At 36.7% G+C, this 17140-nt stretch overlaps 1 long non-coding RNA gene across 3 annotated transcripts; it reads right to left on the reverse strand.

The window, feature by feature from the left end:
- Nucleotides 1-7815: 7815 nt before the first annotated feature.
- Nucleotides 7816-10457, reverse strand: LOC133778101 (uncharacterized). 3 transcript variants are annotated; one of them, XR_009868998.1, is made up of 5 exons: nt 10293-10457; nt 9871-9917; nt 9661-9788; nt 9090-9239; nt 7816-8014 (listed from the first exon to the last, which is right to left on the reverse strand). It is a non-coding gene; the product is annotated as an uncharacterized LOC133778101 (long non-coding RNA). The 3 variants fall into 3 exon arrangements; XR_009868997.1 differs by having other exon boundaries at nt 7816-8020; XR_009868999.1 differs by having other exon boundaries at nt 7816-8020; nt 9656-9788.
- Between the last annotated feature and the right edge of the window lie 6683 nt (nt 10458-17140).

The following is a 17140-nucleotide window of genomic DNA, read 5'->3' on the forward strand; positions in this document are numbered from 1 at the left end:
AAAAACCCTTAAAAACACTCAAAACGGGACTTTGAAGGAACAGGGTAGCGCTACAGCGCTGAACCCCTAGCGCCCCAGCGCTATACTCATAACCTCCAACATGCCCAAAAGCCTCCTAAGGAGCGCTGTAGCGCCCTAGGGTGGGCGCTATAGCGCTACCTCCAGACCAAAACTCCCCTGAACTGACCTTCTTCATCTCCTTCGATTCCAACCTGATTCTCTAGCTTCCAAATCCCATTCTTGATGCCAAATGAACCCAAGAACCATCCTAACACACCCCAAACATCACAAGCATAGGAACCCTAGCCAAAACTCCCAACAACACCAAGTATTCATCCTAGAAATCTCAACTGCAAACAGAACCAAAACAGGGCAAACCAGAGAATTCTACGGTTAGAAACTTACCCAAAGCTCAGCTTATGATGCTCTTCAATGGAGGAACACACTCCCAAACTCCCAAGGCTTGCTTCCCAAGCTTGAATCCTCAAGAATGGTCCAAAAATCACAAAGAAAGGTGAAGAAAAGAAGGTACGGGAGAAACTTAGAATCTTGCTCTGTTTTTGCTCTCTTCTTCAGCCAACAATGGTTTTATCTATCCTAGGGGTGAAATGACCATTTTACCCCTAGGTCAATTTAAAGTTTCTAAAGGCTCCCAAGGGCAAAATTGGTATTTTCCTCCTATCTCGTTAATCATAATTAACGCTCTCCAATTCCCGCTATTCTCGATAATCTTAATCACCAATAATTCATGTCCTGGTACCCTTTAATACCAGGTAACACTTTAATCATTAAAATCACCCCGAGACTCAACCTGAGCCCCGCACTTAAACTTGTTGTGACTAGACCGCTAATCAATATTCCAAGATCGTCTCATGCCGAATAGCTCGAACCAACCCACATTATAATGTGGTCTCAACATATATCACCGACATGCATACAAATATACAATTACACCCTCAATGGGCCAAGTTACCATCACACCCCTGTAATTAAAATGTGGATCCACATGCATGCATTTAACATCATATTATAATATAATTCACATATACATGCATAATATCATTTAATGGCTTAATTAAACAAGTATGGCCCTCCCGGCCTACTAATCCCGCCATTAAACCACATCGGAGAATTCGGGGCATTACAATAACATCCACAATTGGAACACTTCCGTTGCTTTTTTCCCCCATCAACATCATAAACCTTACCCTTTACTTTCTTTGATGACGATTCAGGTGCAGAATTACTCTTCTCCTTTGGAAACTCTCCTCTCGAAGGAATTCGTTTATTCTTTGGTCTCCCTTGGGGAATTAACTTAACTGGTTTGATAACGACTTGAGATTTAACCTCTTCTGGAAGAAGTTATTCTATTTCAGGTGGTAAAGGGTAAATAGATTCTGCATAAGCCATCCTCCAAAATTCAGTCGTGTAGAATTTTGAGCATAGACTATAAACATCTACTCTACGATGCATCGCTGCAACGACGCCATGAATACATGGAATCTTATCAATGTCAAACTCTTGAAATGTACAAGAATGTTCCTCAATATTAACTAGACCGTCTAGTGGCTCAGCTTTAACATGGAACTCACTTAGATTAATGGGTGTAACTCTCATGTACCTTGATTGTTCGTATCTTTGTCTCATTATATCTTCTGTGTCAACTGTAAGTGGTGTTGGACAAGAATTTGCATTTGTCCTTCTCTCATAGAACCATCTGGAGAGTGTAGTGATAATTTCCTCCAATAAAGGAATGATGGGCCATTCTCGAGCTTCTCTAAAACTTGGTTCAATGACTCAGAATTGTTGGTGGTCATGATGTTGTATCGATTACCATGGAAATGACATCTAGACCAGCTTTCAAAAGATGCATTCTTCAGTTATGTTGCCAGACTTGGTTTTTTTTGTAGAAATCTCAGCAAATAACTTTGTGAACTCTGAAACTCTGTACACTTTTGCCGTCTTCTCAAACAACTTTTTCAAACCTTTACCACTAAATTTTGTCTTGATATTTTGTCGAAGATGCCACATACAAGCGCCATGGTAAGCATTTTTATATACATTTCGAACTCCCTTTATAATGCTTTTGTGTCTATCAGATATAAACACTAAATCAGTAGTATCAGGCACTTGATCTCGTAAGCATGTCAAAAACCAATTCCAAGATGCATCATTCTCAGAATCAACAATACCAAAAGCAAGAGGATAAATTTGAAAATTTCCATCTTGTGCAATTGCAATGAGTAAATTTCCTCCAAATTGGTTTTTCAAATGAGTTCCATCAATAGATATAACTTTTCTCATGTAACGAAAACCTCTAATGGATACTCCCGAAGACAAAAATAAATATTTGAATTTCTGTTCTTCATCAACAATTAATCTAGTCTACTTACCAGGATTAGACTTTTGGACCATGTACAAGTAAGAGGGGAGTTTTGGATAACTGTTTGCCGCTGAACCCCTTATAAGTTCATGTGCGCACTTTCTTGCCTTCCATGCCTTCCAATAACTACACTTTACACCAAGATTCTTGTTCATCTCATTAACTATTTGTGTTGGATTTGGACCTTTTTTCACACCTTCATATCTCGCTGTCAAGTGCTCTCCAATAATAGAACAAGTTGCTTGCCGATGATGATTTTGTCGCATTTCTAAAGAACAAGTGTGTTCCTTACAATGCTTGCGAATAACAAACAAACTTGTTGCATATGCCTTTGTTGAACATATTTGAAATCCATTTCCACGAGTCCTCATTCTTTTTCCACATTCCATCACATAATATTACAATATTTTTTAATGACATCTGAAAAAAAATAATACAATAAACAAATATAAATTATTGATATTACTTTGATTAAAAAGTTATATAAAAAAATGAAAATCAAGTTGAAAAATCTAGAAATTAGATTACATGTCTAAATTTTAGACAGGTGGTCGAAAAAATTCTAAAATTTAGACAACCGGTCTAAAATTTAGACTCCCTGTCGAAAAATTAGACAAGCTGTCAAAAAATTCTTGATTTTTCTATCTCGAAAATAACCGAAACCACCATTAATTTTTCTAGATTTTCAAGCTTTAACCTCCATAAAACTTTAGAAATAAACCTAAATCCTTACTTATACTTTCAACATACTAAAATAATTATTTTGCATTTTAAATCTACAAAAACAATATCAAAAATCTTATATTTTATAAAAATAAAAAAAATTTATAAACCAACCTTTAGAATGAGTGGTGGCCGAATTTGTGGAGAAATGGTGGCAGTCGGTGATGAGCAGTGTTCGCCGGCGGTAGGGGCAGTGGTCGCCGGTGGTGGTGGTGGTGGTGGCGGCGGGGGATGATAGTGGGTGGTTGTGGATGGATGAGTGGAAGAAGATGATAGTTATTATTAGGGTTTTTGTTTTAATTTATTATTATTTTATTTTAAGAGTAAAATGGGTAATACAAAAAATTCATTAATAAAATAAGCAATTTAACTAAAAACTATTGAAACTAGGCCATAATGCAAATTGCACTATAAAAAGATGTTAATTTGGCGAAGACCCCTAATTATAAAGCTGAATTTAGTTTTTCTTTCCTCTAAACCAAACCTAATGTAGTAAGGCGTGAAAGAGTCCTCTCATATGAGTTGGAAATGTCTCCTTAATTAATTAGAAGTTAATTATGAAAATGTCAAAATATATGGTTAAATTGACTTTTTATTTTTGTCAAAATTTTGACCGATTTAATTCATCCACGTTTGTCAATTATAACTGATGATTAAATATACGTCATCTTATGTTTTCAACGTACGGAGAACATTTCCATACATACACATGATATATATTCAAGCAGGTTAAACAGATAATCATTTGTCAATATACATATAAGAAAAACAAATTCATTGAAAATTTGTGGAGTATTTGACGTTGAAAAGGATATGTACGGGTAAAGAGATGTACAAGATAAAATCAATTCTATATTAAAAAGATGTCTAGACAAACCATCTATATATATACATGATTGGAAAAAGTTTAACAATAATTAATTTTATATTAGAATCAAAATTACGATTTAACTAAATTAATTAAAGAAATATTTAACTAAATAAAGTATTAAATTCTAATTCCCAATTGTTTTTTTTAAATAATTCGTTAAAAGAAATATGAAATCCATAAATAAAATATATGTCTAACTATTATAAATGTATCATAAATGCATACGTGTTCTCTTGATAATTTTGTTCCTAATCTATCCTTTCATTAATCATTTGATTGAGTAACAATGAGGCTGATGGGTAACATTTAAAAATAAATAGTTTTTTATTTAATTAATTAGAAATTTAAAAATTAAACGTTTGATAATGTTATTTTTATTTATTATTTTTTAAAATTTTAATTAAAATTTATTAAATTTTGAAAATAAAATTTTATACTTTCAAAATTTTTTTAAACAGTTTTTATTTTTTCGTTTTATTTTTTTTCTCTTCTTCAAATCAACACCTTATATTGTTAAACAAAAAATAAAAATAAAAGTTATAAAACACGTTTATTATTTTTTGTTTTTAAAAACAAAAAACAAAAATAGTTACCAAACATATTTTTATTTTCTTAAAATGAAAAAACAAAAATAAAATAATATTTCTATTTTGGTGTTTAAAAAATTCAAAAACAAAAATTTTACCAAATGAGCCCGATATTTGCATAAAAATTATATAAAAAAACATTGTACTAATTGATGTGACAGTTTCATTTAACCAATCAAAATTATTTCAAGTGAAATTCCCTGTTTTAAAAACAGTGTCATGTTAGTTAATAAAACGTCTTTGTGCATAATTTTAGTGCATATATCATTATTCAGCTAAAAAAGTTATAATCCATATTTCTTTGACTTCTTTATCCCTTAGTTGTTTATATTTTATTTTCTACACTTTAATAAACAATCTAATTTTAAATTTAAATAGAATCAATTCCGTAGTTTACATTTTTTGTTTGCCCCAACTGTCAAATTTGGGATGATTTTCATAGGATGTTAAACAGTTGGGAGTTTATTTTTTTGTTATTTTACATTTATTTTTGTCTTTTGTACAATTTCTTACTCTTATTTTAATTGAAATATAGTTTTCTTACATCTTACTTTGTGCTATTTTGTAGAAGAATGATTTTTTTTTTTTTCTTGACACATATGAATTATTCCTATTAGTTTATTTTGTATATGTTTTGTAAAATATATATTTTTCGTATATCACCTATATATATTTTTCATTATTAACATATTATTGTTTATAATTTTGTGCCGATCATTCGTAATTTGTTTTTCTATTTTCTTTTTGGTATAACTTTTTTCACTCATTTTAATTAAATCCGTTTTTTTTTAAGTTTATTCACTAAATTATATTAAGATAGATATATAAAAAAAACATTATCTATTTTATAATTTCCAATATGAATGGGTTTTCATTCAGTAATTTAGTAGTTTTTCTTCTCTTGGTTGTGCAATTTTTTTTTTTTTTTTTTGGCTTCTTTTTTCTGTTGGTGTAGATAATTTACTTTACATGTATATATTTAGGGAACGAGTACAGTGCATCCCTATTTTTGTAACACTGGTGCATCATTTTTCTATTTTCGGCACCTGGATAGATATAATCTCAAAGTTTTTTATATGACGGTGTACATTGTAGGTATTTAGAATATCATGCAAATTTTCAAAAAATTCTGAATAGTTTACGAAGCCGAAAATAGAGTTCAAACTGTCAAATTTTACACGCGTACACAAAAAACAGGCACACGTGCAACAGACAGTTTAGACCCTGTTTTCAGTACCAAAATTTATTTGGAATTTCTTGAAAATTTGTAGGATATTCTAGATAGCTATAATCTACACCGTCATATAAAAAATTTGAGATTATATCTATCCAGGTGTCGAAAATAGAAAAATGATGCACCAATATTGCAAAAAAATGGGATGCGTTGTAGTCGCTCACTATATTTTTATTTGCTTTGATATTTTTGTTGAATGACTTATATACGCAATTATGCTACCAAAATTTAAACTACATTAGTATTTTATAAAAGAAATTCTGAAGGAAATATTTTATAAATTTTATTTATGCATTTGCACAACTTGTAAATTTAAGTTATCTATCAATCCATATATATTTATAAAAAGGATAGCCAAAATATGTGATATGACACTCTAAAATATCTCCAAAGAACTCTATCAATTTTCTTATTTTTTTTATTATACTTTTTCTAATTTATAGCTACGTACCGGCAAGTGGTGAACTTCAGTAAGTCTAAACTCTGTTTTGGCAGCAAGGTTAGTGCCTCCTCCCAAATGCCTATTACTGATTTTTTTGGTGTTAAGGTAATTAATCACTTTGACAAATACTTGGGTGTAACACCCTAGATAGTCAAGATTGTTACACTGTGTATTTTAAATAGTGCTAGACTCGCTAATCGAGTCATTTGGTCATTGTTGACTGGTTTTTTAGTCAATTGATGCGGAGTCAAAATAATTAATTCGAGAGATTTCAATAGAATAATCAATGAACAATAAATGAGCCAAAAACCTGATAATAATGAACAATAAATAATAAAGAATACCAGGATTTATAGAGGTTCGGCCCCAAGAATTGGTAATGACCTACTTCCACTTAGTTTTGTATTAATCTTGAAGGTTTAAACAAGATCACAAAGGATTACAAGTGGATTTCTATGTGTAAAAGGCAATACAATAAGGAAGAATCGCTGCTAGGTATAAAAATGGGTTGTCTGGTATATCTCTAAATAGTGGTTGGTAGGATAGTTCGTGAACCCTCTCCACTGTGGTGGAGGATTTGTATTTATACCAATCCAATGGCCCACGGGTTGCGCTTGAGTGTAACTGGTGGGAAAATATCCCTATACTCTCGCAGGCAGTTATTGTCTTATTCTGTAGGAGCTCTGGCCAAGTTTTCAGGTTGTTAGGTGCGTGGTGAGCATAACTACTTTCCACTAACTAGGTTTATCTGCTTGTCACATCAACAATAGGTTTTCTGGTGGTCCTGCTGAGTAGTAACTATTATATATTATGTGAGTATACTCCGACCAGCCTGCCTGACTTAACGCCATTTGTCTAAATCATAATGCCACGTGTTCAAGATTAGTGCCACGTCAGATATGCCAATTTTTGGGATAACATTTGCCCCCCAAGTTTGCAATGGTGCTAAGCAGGATGAAAACTTTTCTGTAGGGACCATACCGTCCAGCCTGGTCAAGGGTATATGTTTCTTGCTATGTGGCATAGCATCTGGTCTAATCAATAGCCTTTTGTATTTCTTCAAGTTTCTAAGAAATGACTCTTCACTCTTTCCCGCCTCTTTTTGAAACCATAAAGTGTCATGATGGCTCACTACTACAAAAATTACATGAGAAGTCGATAAAAAACTGACCTTTAAATGTTCATAAGTCGGTTTGGAACCGACCTCCCATGCAATGACTTACCATATAAAACACATGGTAGGTCGGTTGGCGCCAAACCGACCTATGGTGTACAACATGGCAGGTCGGTGGTACAATCGACCTGTGGTGTTCTACATCACAACTCAGTCTTCGTACAACTAGCTTATGGTGTTCTCACTACTACAAAAAAGGTTTTTAGGGCGCGCCCCCGGAAGCCCTTCAAATTTATAAATAGGTGTGTATCCAATGTTATTAGGACACTCGTTGAGTGTCCTTAAAAGTTATATTTTAGATTTAAAAAAATATATAATTAAATTGTTAATTGTATGATATATATTATAATTCTAAAATTTTAAAATAATTTAAATTTTCTTATTAGTGATAAACTCATAAATACATCTAAATATTTCATTTTTCTCTATGAAAATGTAATAATGACATCGCCCATTCAAGTGATTAGTTCACATTAACGCCATGAAATAACATTGCTAATAACACCTTTAATATGTCTCTAGTGTTTACTTGTATCACAACAACACCACTGAAAAAGTTTGCAAGTGTCTCGCTGAGCTTCTCCCGTTCATAGTCCCGCTCTGCAACTTGTAAGAAAATAAAAATAAATTAAGCTAAAACCCCTCACATAGTATCAATAGCCAAGGACAAGAAAATTACAACCAATCATCTTACAAAGAATAAAATTTAGTCAACTTAAAACTAACAAATACAACTACTGTTATATAATAAATATACCTTGACTATCCATTATTATTTGGAGACACAGATTAAAAATGAGAGAATAATTAGAAATTGATTCTTATTATTGAAAATGAATCAAGTGATGAGTACAATTGGGTAAGCTAATTAGCTTTATTTATAAGCTGGTTAGTACCTTCCTTTTCTCCTTACCTAATTGAAGTCTGTAGATATTTAAAGTAGTTTTTATTAATGCAACCAATTAAAATACTAAAATGTTTTTTAGTGGGTAAGCATACTTTATTATAATTATAATGAAGAAATAATCAAAGAGTAAACATATATATATATATATTAGATCCCAACACCATTCAAAGGTAGACTAACAGTTCTAGATTTAAATTTGATTGTAAGTATTCTAGAGTTCAATCTGATTGTAAGTGTTCCAGAATCAGTCTGATTGTAAGATGTTAGAATAAATGAGAGGAGTGTGTGTGTGGGCATGTCGATTATCTCACTGAGATTGAGCATGGCTCTAGGAGAGAATTAATTTGATTGTGAGTATTCTAGAGTTCAATCTGATTGTAAGTGTTCTAGAATCAGTCTGATTGTAAGATGTTAGAATAAATGAGAGGAGTGTGCGTGTGGGCATGTCGATTATCTCACTGAGATTGAGCATGGCTTTAGGAGAGAATTAGGTGTCTCGAATTACCTGAGTGAGTTTATCAATAAAAAAAATCATTCTCTAATTTCACTATTGTATTGTTATTTATATGTTGAGTTTATGACTTTCATTCAATCTATTCTACTTACTTTCTGATATAATAAAGTTTTAAGATCCTATCACAAACTTGAGTTTTCTAGTGCTACGGTGCTAGAGAGCATTTGCGCGGCCCTAAAGAGGAAGAGGAGGTCACATGAATTCTTACCAAAATATAAAAAAGATTCAAAATAATAAATGATCTTAGTTCTTACAATAGTTATATAACACGATAACAAAATCAGGCTTGTTAAAACTGATCACATGCAACATTGTAATTGGCGAATGAAGTAGAAGCATAGCAGCTGATAGCTCCAAGAAAGGGTTTGAGTTAAGACAAACTGGAATCAATGGCAGCATGATAGCTGGAGTTGTAAACAGATTTGAAGTCAATAGCAAATACACAAAAAAAGCATATATCACATTCATCTCAAACGAAAAGTAGTGTTACAAGACAAGTAATATTGTTTTTAAATTTTGTTTATAAGGACTGGGATAGTAGTTGTAATATATATATATATATATCAGCATTAGTAGTCGTAGACCGTTGTATTTTTACATCTTTTTTTATGCATCTATATTCTAACAACGCTTAATTAATAATACAAGAGGTATTTGATTGATTTGAAGATAGAAAAAAATAAAAAAGTTGTTATATTCAAGTGATGGGCACATTGGAAAATAGAGGAGGAGCTATAATGTAATGTAATGTAAATAAAAGGAATAATTACTAATTGGTAGACTAGACAAATGCCTAGTAACACAAACAAACTATTGTTACCGAACTTAGCTTATCAGTCCACGCCCACCATCACCATCTGCATAAGTTTTAAAATAGCCCATTAACGTTTCTTAATCTTGTGCAACCCCGAATCCTCAGTGATTGCAACATCATCTAGAGCACCAAGAACATCCTGTTATCAAGATAGAATAAGAATACGTAATCTACCGAACATATCTTATACTAACATCAATATTAAAAAAAATCAATCTTACCTTGTTGAACTATCGCATATCACTTGTCATCATCTCAAGTCATGACACTGGACATTTAACCAGCAAAAATCATGTGAGCACTATTATCACACAAGTGGTGTGCGATTTTCTATACTAAAAAGAAGAATAATAATTAAAGCAATTACCAAAGCTTGTTCTTGAAAAATGAGATTGAAGACATAAAACTAAATTTCAGATTGCATATCCAAAATGATCATCAAATATTGTGATTAATCTCAAAATCTTAAAGGAATCTATAAAGATTTACTCAATCAAATATCACACACAAATCCAAAATTAACTTAAATCAAAATAAGGCGATGAAATAGGAGTTTAAAAGCTTGGTTGAGTTTTATAATGGTAAAACAAAATAATCATAAATAAAATTAATAAAATCTCAAACCACATATAGACCTACATACCTTACTGAGAGCAGTAGGGCTTCGTCGAGGAGGGAGAGAGAGACAGAGGAATGAAAGTGACAAAAGAGAAAGGGGGTCGAGGCGAGAGAGTGGCGCGGTGAGAGAGTGGCGTGGAGATAAAGAGAAAGAAAGTGAATGGGAACTGAAGAGGCGGAATAGTTGAAGAGAAATATTAGTGGGCAGGATGAAAAAAGTGTTTAGAACTTAAGCGTTTTATAAACTTTTTTATTTAAATTTTAAATACTATTAAATTAAAATATTTTTGTATTTACAAATAATTCAATTAATTTTTTTAATAATTTTTTTATATTTCAAAAATTATAATATACGTAATATTAATATGTATATATATTTTTATACTTATTTTATACCCAAATAAATTATAAATTATATATATGTACTCTTTAAATAAATTAATATATTTTAATATTCCAATAATGTAAAAATAAATTAGAGCATCTTTAATAATATTTTTTTATACTGACATGGTAGGTCCATTCCCATACAACTGACCTATCATGTAACATGAGATGTCATTTCTCACACAATCGACCTACCATGTCATTTAAAAAATTATTAAAGTCACACTCTAAATTATTTTATAAAGTTTTTTTTTATTTTAAATTATAAATCTTATTAAATTAAAATATTTTATTATTTATAAAAATTAAATTAAAAATTTTTAATTATTAATTTATTTATATTTCAAAAATGATAATATATGCAATATTAATAAGTATATATTTTTTAATACTTATTTCATACCCAAATAAATTATATATATTGTTGACGCGGTTCTTCAGCAATTGATAATTATATGAATAAGGAGAGGGATTAGTACTAAATAATGAACCGTAATAGATGAATGATCTCAAAGGAAAATTATAACTCGAATAGTTTTTTAGGTGGTTCAAAGGTTAAAATCCTTCTAGTCCACCAGCCAATATTATTGATATATCTCTTATATTCTTTACAGGGTATTTCTTTACAAATTAGATGTCAACTCTTTGCAACTCCCAGGGTCTCCATATTTATAGGGAGAGGGCACCTGGGTGTTGGCAAAGGAGGTCATCCTGTGAACTTCTTACCCATCATGTCACTTCTGTGACATTCATGATTAATTCCTAAAATCTGACAATGAAGTGTGGTCTAATCAATAGGTAAGGGGGATAATGGGTCGCATGGCCCAACCCAGTCGTGAGGTGCCTGAACACGCACGTTTATGCTGCGTGTCCGAGAATTCAGGAATGGAGTAGACACGTGATGTCTAATATATGCACGTTTACATTGCGTGGTTGACTTTATGAAGGACCAGAGGTGTCAACTCAAGCTCGTACCCCGAGCTTGATGTAGTCTCAGCTCGTGGTATCCACGCTGCTGATCTGATCCTTTAGTAATCACTGAACCCTTGGCTATCTCGAACTAAAGAGGTAGGGCCTTGTAACAGCAGCTCCGGGTAGGTGTCATCCACGTGGCTGATAGAATTATGCCTTTTCCTAGCTCGCTAATAACCCGTGGATATTTAGGGCGTACATTTGCCCCCCAAGCCCCTGCTTGTGGCATATGACATCACCTGGGGCCACAGTGGGGGCTTTTAGGCTTCTTTGTGGACTCTTCATATTCTGCCCATTACGCTGGTATCGAATACGTGGAGCATCGTGGTTGGTGACGGTCCGTCTTCCGAGAACCGCATTAAATGGCCTAGCCTATCTTCGGCCGTCGTTTCGTCTTTCGAGTAGTGATCCTCGTATCCCACATCAAGACAATCGAACGACCCTCATCCTTTGGCCTTTTACGTATATATAAGGCTGGCCACCCTTTGCATGAGCCACCCTTTCATTTGAAATTTTTCTCCTCTTCTTCTTTCTTCTCAGTCTCAAAACCCTTTCTTTCTTCCGGTCACTGTTCCCAACGTTCCTGAGGTTCAGACACGAGGGCTCTTTTGTGACTCCGTTACCAGCGATTCCAGCAAGATTTCAACCTAGACGCTCCTTTCAGTCTTTACACAGCAAAAAATTTATGTAAGTCCTCCGTTTGTTGCATGTTTTAAATGTTTTCCCTTACTGTTGCTTAGGTAAACTTTCTCTTTAGTCGCATGCAGTAGGTTGTTGGTTTGTTTTTGTTTGTTGGTATTTTATGCGTAGGTTTTTATCCTAGGGGTATCAGGCGTAGGAAAAAGTGCTTAGGAGCATGACTCATAGGATACAACTTCTGGGGTAATTTTCTCGGTAAAATTTTTTATGCCTGTTTGGAACAACCAGTTTTTATGGTGCAAAAACCGAGTAGCTTAGGGAACACGCTTCACAGGCGGTTTTACCTTTCGAAACTTTCCTTCCAAGGCAAATTTTTATCCTGACCCTCCTGACACACGAATCCCGGGTAATCGAGGACCTGTTGGGAGCACAGGCACGTGTTCATAGAACCGTGTGGTCTCACTCGCCGCGGGCTGAGATTACCTCAGCCCATGTAAAGGAAGCTCTTCGCGCTAGATTCTTTCTTATGCTTAGGTCGCCTTTTCTAAATTTTCTTCTTTGTTCGTTAGGCGACCAGATGGGACCCAAGAAGAGTGCTGGCAACTCGTCTTCCCAACAAACCAGTAAGGGGAAAGAGGTGGCAATAGACTCTCCAATTCCACACTTTGGTCCCACCGTGGAGAAGGGGGTCGAGGTGGGACCTGACACCTTTTTCGAGGCCGAGAGGATCGCCTCGAAGGTCACCACCCAGGGGGAAGTTAACAAAATTATGCTTTCCCATAATATTGAGATAGGGAGGGGCGCCCTGGATGCCCGACCTCCCCTTGAGGGCGAACGGAGCTGCGCGCCGCTCGACGAGGAGTACGCCGCCTGGAGCGATGAGCATCTCAAGGTTGGGGCCTTCCTCCCACTGGACTAGTACTTCGCAGATTTTTTAAATTATGTGAAGCTGGCCCCCTTCCAGCTCCCCCCTAACTCCTACCGTCTGTTAGCGGGGTTGAAGTATTTATTCCTGAAGCAGGAATGGGAGGTCCCCACGCCGGCGGACATCCTTTACTTCTTTTGCCTCAAAGCCAGCCCAGAGCAACGGGGGCGAGGTGACGGGTTCTACTACCTGACCCATTTTCCCAATTCGACTGCGGTCATCGAGTTGCCCAGCCACCCCAATGAATTTAAGGATCAGTTCTTCATGTCAAGGGGGTTTTGCAACTGTGAATACCATTACTTCAACCGTCCTCGTAAGTTCCTTCTATCTTCAGCTCGTAAGTTGGTTGCTGATTAGCCTCTTTTTATTCGTTTCTGACTTAGAAACTATCATGCAACTATTTTCGCAAGGACGGCCAAGTCAGTGACCCTTGGGGGTCAATACGAAACCTTAGCGGGGCTCCCCCCAAGTGAAAAAGATTGCCGCTAGCTCGTGTCTGACGAGATGATGCTGGCGTGTAAGTTGATTTCTCCGGGCCAGACTCTGGCCTTGAGGAGACCGCGGACCATCCCCGCTGCTCGCGAGATGGCGCCCATCCTCGAGGAGGAGGCCGCGGGTGAGGATGAGGATGAGGTGCCCCTCATGCGCCGAAAGCGGGCTCTGGAGGTCGCCCAGGAAGTCAATGCAGAGAGGACCCAGTCCGGGGCAGCAGTCGGCCCCTCCGACCAAGGTAACCCTTATTTATTTAGGGACTTAGATAGGGCCACTGCAGACCAACGACTTGCTAGGTTTAACCCCAGCCAACCCGTTCATCGCCACCAAAACGACCCAGACTGCGACATCACCCTACTCCAATGTGTCAACCAGCTCGTGCTGTGTTATGACATGAGCCGCCGTAGGGGTACTATAGTTGTAGACAATACCTTGTCCTTTAGGTCGACCTTTTTTTAGGAGTACGGGACCAATCTTAGATCGTGGCCTTCCCTCCTGGAGGGTATAGTAGCTCCGGGCCTTAGGCAGTACGTAGAAGAGTCCAGTCCTGAGGCGGATCCGGATCCAGAGCCTCCTCTAGCTTGTGAAGTCATTATCTTAGACTCCCCCGTAGAAGCTTTGGGGCCGGAGGTCGTGACAATAGATTCCTCCTCTAGCTCGGAGGGTAGGACCCTTTTCAATACATACTTAAGCTCTGCTTTCTTTTTTTTTTGTTTTGCACAAATATTTTTACATGCATATTAATGCTTTGTCGTCTTTGTTTCAGACGAGGAGATGTCGCAGCCCGAGGGCAATGATCTTCGAGCTATGTTTCAGGGAGGAAACCCTTCCTCCAGGTCTTCCGGGCCCATGGTGAAGAGGCTCCGGTTGGCGAAGAAAGCTGTCGGGACCACCTCCAAATCTCTTGCCAAGGGGAAAAACCAAGGCCCTGCCGCCCTAGAGAAAGTGCCTCCACCCCCTCCTACCATGGAGAAGATGGCTCCACCTCCCCCGCGACCTCCTGTCTCTACTCAGGAACAGGAGGCACCCGATGGGACCTTGTCAGCTACGACCCCCAGTGTGCGCGTCCCGGTCAACCCCCAGGCCTTGGAGAAAGTCCCCGAGGTCTTTAGGGGGACGGTCTACGAAACCACGACCTACATGGTGGACCACTGCTACAATGCCACCTCGAGGGATTTGTGGGAGATCGAGACAAGGAGCCCCGAGAACGTGATGGAGTCTTCACTGGGGATGACCCTCACGGTAAGTTGGCTTTGCCACTGGTTCTTCTTGTTTGTGTGTTTTTCTCTTTTTTTTTTTTTTCCTAAGGCACTTGCCTTATTATCTTTTGGTCTTGCAAGCGGCTTTGGCCCTCCACCGGAGCATATCTCGGTCCAGGGCCAGGATCGAGGAGATCAGGGACGAGAACCAGGATGCCCAGTTCGCCCTTGCGTTTGCTCAACAACAGGAGCGGGATGCCAAGGCGACCCTGACAACTGCTTGGGAAATGAGAGGGTCGCGCAGGCCGCTTCGGTTGCTGCGCAGACAGAGCTGGAGGCATCTTGAGCCAAGCTGCAGGAGGCCGAGGCCACCAGGGTCGCCCTAGACGCTGCGAAGATCGAGCTCAAGGAGGCCAAGGCTGCCTAGGCCACCCTAGACGTCGCGAAGGTCGAGGTCGAGGAGGCCAAGGTTGCTCTGGCGGCGGAGAGGGCAGCTTTCAGCTCCTCCATGGAGGCCATGCTGTACCACTACTGGGTCTTCAACCCGGATGGTGACTTCTCCTTCCTGGGGTCGGACGTGTGGGGGTCCTTTTTGGAGAAGTTTAAAGCTCGCCTTCAACAAGAGGCGTCCTCCGAGACCGGGGAGACTTCCACTGCCACCGAGCAAGATGGCGAGGGGGTGACCTTATCAGAGCGGCCTGACGGGGCTTAGGAATTTTCTCCTTTCCTTTTATCATTTACCTTTTTTTTTTATTTGTACCTTTATATTATGAGGTTTTTATCCTCGAAACAATTGGTATCCCCAACTTTATTTCAATTTATTTACATATTTTTGCCCCGACCTTATGGTTACTTCTCTTCCATGCATTTGGTGATAACTTAATTTCTGTTGGTGTTGTGATTGACATCTTATGCTTTTCTAGGAAAAAAACATCTGTTAATCAACTCGAACCAACTTCTAAGACATAAGTCCTGGTTGTATCTAGGACATTAATTTAAAAACTTAGTTCGTGTTAATCCTTTATCGATATCTCGTGCTTTTTAAGAAAAACATCGATCAACCAATTTGAACTAACTTCTAAGTTTTAGGACCTGGTTGTATCCAGGACATTAATTTGGAAACTTAGTTCGCGTTAATCCTTTATCGACATCTCATGCTTTTTAAGAAAAACATCGATCAACCAATTTGAACTAACTTATAAGTTTTAGGACCTGGTTGTATCCAGGACATTAATTTGAAAACTTAGTTCGCGTTAATCCTTTATCGATATCTCGTGCTTTTTAAGAAAAACATCGATCAACCAATTTGAACTAACTTCTAAGTTTTAGGACCTGGTTGTATCCAGGACATTAATTTGGAAACTTAGTTCGCGTTAATCCTTTATCGACATCTCATGCTTTTTAAGAAAAACATCGATCAACCAATTTGAACTAACTTATAAGTTTTAGGACCTGGTTGTATCCAGGACATTAATTTGAAAACTTAGTTCGCGTTAATCCTTTATCGATATCTCGTGCTTTTTAAGAAAAACATCGATCAACCAATTTGAACTAACTTCTAAGTTTTTAGGATGACCTGGTTATATCCAGGATACAACTTAGTTCGCGTTAATCCTTTATCGATATCTCGTGCTTTTTAAGAAAAACATCGATCAACCAATTTGAATCAACTTCTAAGTTTTTAGGACGACCTGGTTATATCCAGGATACAACTTAGTTCGCATTAATCCTTTATCGATTTCTCGTGCTTTTTAAGAAAAACATCGATCAACCAATTTGAATCAACTTCTAAGCTTTTAGGATGACCTGGTTATATCCAGGACATATGCCCCCCATGTAATTAGGAAAGGGTCTTTCGTGGTTACTTGACGTTACATCCACAAATATACACAATAATGTAAAAAGATTTAATTCTCATTACTTAATAATCAAAAGACGACTTTTCTGATTAAGCCTTACAAAGGTATCATTGATAATATTTCTTCAAATGGATAGCATTCCAAGTCCTCGGGACTGCTTCTCCATTGATCCGAGCTAGCTTATAGGTTCTGTAACGCCCCAACTCCAGGGACCGTTACGGTGTGCCTTGTAAACAGTGCTAAACTCGCTAATCGAGTCATTTGGCCAAAATCGTGAACTAAGTTTGATTAGCGGTTTAGGGATTAAATATTTTGGTTAAGGTGTAACGTTTCACTAGAACGTTTAACATATACATTGGGATCCTGAAAATATAATTTCAGAGTCTATTACAGAAAATAT

The sequence above is a fragment of the Humulus lupulus genome, chromosome 5 (assembly GCF_963169125.1).
Source record: "Humulus lupulus chromosome 5, drHumLupu1.1, whole genome shotgun sequence".
NCBI classification, from domain to species: domain Eukaryota; kingdom Viridiplantae; phylum Streptophyta; class Magnoliopsida; order Rosales; family Cannabaceae; genus Humulus; species Humulus lupulus.